The sequence below is a fragment of the Mus pahari genome, chromosome X (genome assembly GCF_900095145.1).
Source record: "Mus pahari chromosome X, PAHARI_EIJ_v1.1, whole genome shotgun sequence".
Lineage (NCBI taxonomy): Eukaryota > Metazoa > Chordata > Mammalia > Rodentia > Muridae > Mus > Mus pahari.
Window position 1 is genome coordinate 98,791,055 of NC_034613.1, and position 4,346 is coordinate 98,795,400.

Below are 4,346 nucleotides of genomic sequence, written 5' to 3' on the forward strand. Positions count from 1 at the left end.
AACATTTGTTCTAACAACTACATTCTTATTGTTTCTTAAATTACTAGATTGTCCAAGGATATACTAGAAAATTAATATGATAACCGAATTGCTGTGCTAAGAGACAATTATACAATTTTAGATTATGTACTTGCTCATATTTTAATAATATATTTAAGACTTTTTCTCCAGTATAATCAGTATAATTTTTTAAGTCCTTTTAAAGTGGCCTTTAGGTATTTTATTGAACTTATTCAGTAATGAGTTACCTAGAAAAAAATTGTTAGAGTTGTACCATAACAAATCAATGCCCTACTTTTTGACATTAATTGCCATTTATCTCCCTCATTTTGGTAGGAAACGTGAAAAATAAACAGAATTTTCCTTCAAATTAATAGTTTACTCTATAGATCTGAAAGCATGCTGTATTATACTCTTGATTAATGAGACTCTCTCAAATGATGCCATTTGTCATTGTAATTCTACATTAAAGAAAAATAGAATTGGTGGTGAAAGGAAATGAACTTTCATAACTTAACATAAAATTAATCTAATATTTTTACCATAAAAAGTATGAAAATGAAACTTCTTATGTACAGATAGAAAAATATTGATTGTGTTCATAAAATATAAACAAATAAAGAGGTTTTCTGAGGTGGTATTATATAATGGTTATTAAATTTATGCTCAGAATTCTTTGTAAAAGTGACATCCAATGAGCATTTGATTATTTATCAAATTTCTATTTCTTTGTATCATATTCAAAACATTAAGAGAAGGTTTAACTGTGATATATCTTAAAGTAAATTTGTCTTTGAATACTAATTTTAATTGCTTGAAGAGAAATTATAATAATGAAGTAGTTGCCACATTATAGCTTACCTCCAATACTTACAAGTTGTCTTCAGACCATGTATATATAGCTATGAATTTGAGTCCTTGCTACATTTTCTCCCATGGCCATGTGTTTAAGGCTTGTCTCTGACTATGGATGGAACCTTGCTTCATACTTCAGTAATTTCAAGAAAAATTTCATGGCAATTGAGAAAAGCTCCTGGAAAGAAGAAATTGCACCTTATACTAAACGGTATACAAAGTTTGCTTAACTGGTTAGAACTTCAGTGACTGTGGAGAGATTGAAATGTTGCAGGTACAGAACATAGTTATATTTCATTATGGGCTAACTTTAGACCCCTTAATAGTAGTAAGTTGCCTTACTTTATGTGTGATTTAACAGAAAATGTTGTCCAAAGAAATGTGTGGTAAGGAAAGGCAATTGATGGCTCAAAACACAGTATTTTCCAAGCTTACTAATTTTCCATATTAGTAACACAAGGGTCATGTTTGCAATTTTTAGAACAATTATTTTTATCAATATCATTTATGGAATAAACCTGATAGCATATGGAGACAGATATAGACTATTTTTGGTGCTTTTTTAAAATGCTAAAACACATGGCATGAAAATGTATTAAAAATAGTGTAATTTGACAAAATAATAAAGTAGGAGACATGGCAGAGTATTGTAGGAAGCACAGTATGAATATTTTTCAGAATCTTCAGATTTTGTAAGTACAAAAATAGTTTACAGTTTCTGTATGTACAAAAAATAGTTTACAGTTTACATTGTGTTTAAAACCACAATGAAGCAGGTATGGTGGCACATTTTTTTTTTAATCCCAGGACGTGTAAGGTGGCACAGACAGGTGAATCCCTGTGAGTTGGAGACCAACCTAGTCTAAGTAGCCCTAACAGACAGGGCTACATAAAGAAACTCTGTCTTCAACTAAAGAAAAGGCCACCCAGAGACTGTCCCACCTGGGGATCCATCCCATGTACAGTTAGCAAACCCAAACACTATTGTGGATGCTAATAAGTACTTGCTGACAGGAGCCTGATATAGCTGTCTCCTGAGAGGCTCTGCCAGTGCCTGACAGATATAGAGCTTGCAACCAACCATTGGAACCCCATTAGCATGGGGTATCCAATGGAAGAGTTAGAGAAAGGACTGAAGGAACAGAAGGGGTTTGCAACCCCATAGGAAGAACAACAATATCAACCAACATGACACACACACACCCAGAACTGCCAGGGACTAAGCCATCAAAAAAGGAGTACACATGGCTCCGGCTGCATATGTAGCAGAGGATGGACTTGTCATGCATCAATGGGAGGAGAGGTCCTTGGTCCTATGAAGGCTCGATAGATGCCCCAGTGTAGGGGAATCAAGGGCTAAGAGGTGGGAGTGGGTGAGTGGGTAGAAGAACACTCTCACAGAACCCGGGGGTGGTGGATTTGATGTGATAAGGTGTTTATGGATTGAAGGGAAACCAGGAAAGAGGATAATATTTGAAATGTAAATAAAGAAAATATCCAATAAAAATAAATAAATAAATAAATAAATAAATAAATAAATAAATAAATAAAACTCTGATAGCCAGGCAGGGGTGGTTCATACCTGTAATCCCAGCACTTGGGAGGCAGAGGCAGGCAGATTTCTGAGTTCGAAGCCAGCCTGGTCTCTGGTCTACAGAGTGAGTTCCAGGACAGCCAGGACTGCAAAGAAACCCTATCTTGAAAAATCAGAAAAAAAAACCTGTCTTCAAAACAAAAATAAACAAATAAACAAACAATAAAAAATTCTCAAGTATCTTTACACTTTTTAGATCACTTGATTATGAAAAATATATATTTTTATAAAGACTTTAGGATGTAGATATGCTCTACACAAAAATAAAGATAAAATTAAAATACTGACAAAAAATAAGTGAATTGCTTTTCATACTCCTTACTGTAATATTTTAATGCGTCTAAAGATCAAAAATTTAAAATTGGGGGATATGTATATATACACATATATATATATATATGTATATGTATAGGTATAGGTATAGGTATAGAGATAGAGATAGAGATAGAGATATAGTGTGTGTGTGTGTGTGTGTGTGTATTATTATATCATCCTATCATCACAAATCCTGAAACTTTGGCTTCTTCTATTCCAAATTGTAACTTTTGTTCTCTAGTTGTCTTATTGCTCTAGCGAGAACTTCAGATACTATATTGAATGGATAAGAAAAGAGCTGATAGCCTGTGTTGCCCCTAATTTTAGTGGAATTGCTTTAAGTTTCTGTCTATTTAAATTGGCATTGGCTATTGGCTTGCCGTATATCACTTTTATTATGTTTAGGTGTGAGTATTTGTCAGGGCTTTCTAAAGTGACAGAACTTATGGAATGTCTCCTTATATTGAGTGAATTTATTGTGATGACTTATACTCTGTAGTCCAACTAACCCAACAATAGGCAGCTGTGGATAGGGTGTCCAAGAATCTAGTAGTTGTTTAGTCCCATGAGAATAATTTCAACTGGTTGTCTGTAGAAGTAGGTTCTAACAAATGTGCTGGCAAGTAAGTGCATGCAGCAGAGGAAGAGTTAATCTACTTTTTTCCAATGTCCCTATATAGGCCTCCAGCAGAAGGTGTGGCCCAGATCAAAGATGTGTACCATCACGCCTGGATCTGGGACCTGCTTTGTCCCAGGATGGCCTTGAACTCAGAGATCTCCTTGCCTCAGGCTCCTGGGATTAAAGGAATGTACTACCTTGCCTGAGTCTAAGCCTTTCATGGCTACTATGCCTCAAGAACTCTATGCCAAAATCCAGGTCAGAAACTAGTGTTTTTCAGCCTCAGAATCTGGATCACAGGTGTGCCCTCCAATTCTGGATTGTAGTTCAATCCAGATATAGTCAAGTTGACAACCAGGAAGATCCATTACAGTGTGTGCCTTGTATCCCTGATCTCCAAGGCTTAACATGAAGATGTGTTGGAACTTGTCAAAGAATTTTTCAGCATCTATTGAAATGGTCTTGTTAATATATATATATATATATATATATATATATATATATATATATATTACTTTCAGTTTGTTTATATGGTGGATTACATTGATTTTCGTGTATTGAACCATCCCTGCACCCCTGGGATGAAGCCTATTCAATCATGTTGGTGATGTTTTTTATGTGTTTTTGGATTCAGTTTGTGAGTATTTTATTGACCATATTTGCACCAGTATTTATAAGAAAAAATGGTCTGAAATTCTCTTTCTTTGTTGAATCTTTGTGTGGTTTAGGTATCAGGATGACTGTACTGGCTATTTTGTGTCAACTTGACACGACTGTAGTTATCACAGAGAAAAGAGCTTCAGTTGGGGAAACTCCTCCATGAGATCCAGCTGTGGGGCATTTTCTCAATTAGTGATCAAGTGGAGGAGAGGCCCCTTGTGGGTGGTGCCATCTCTGGGCTGGTAGTCTTGGATTCTATAAGAGAGCAGGCTGAGCAAGCTAGGGGAAGCAAGCCAGTAAAGA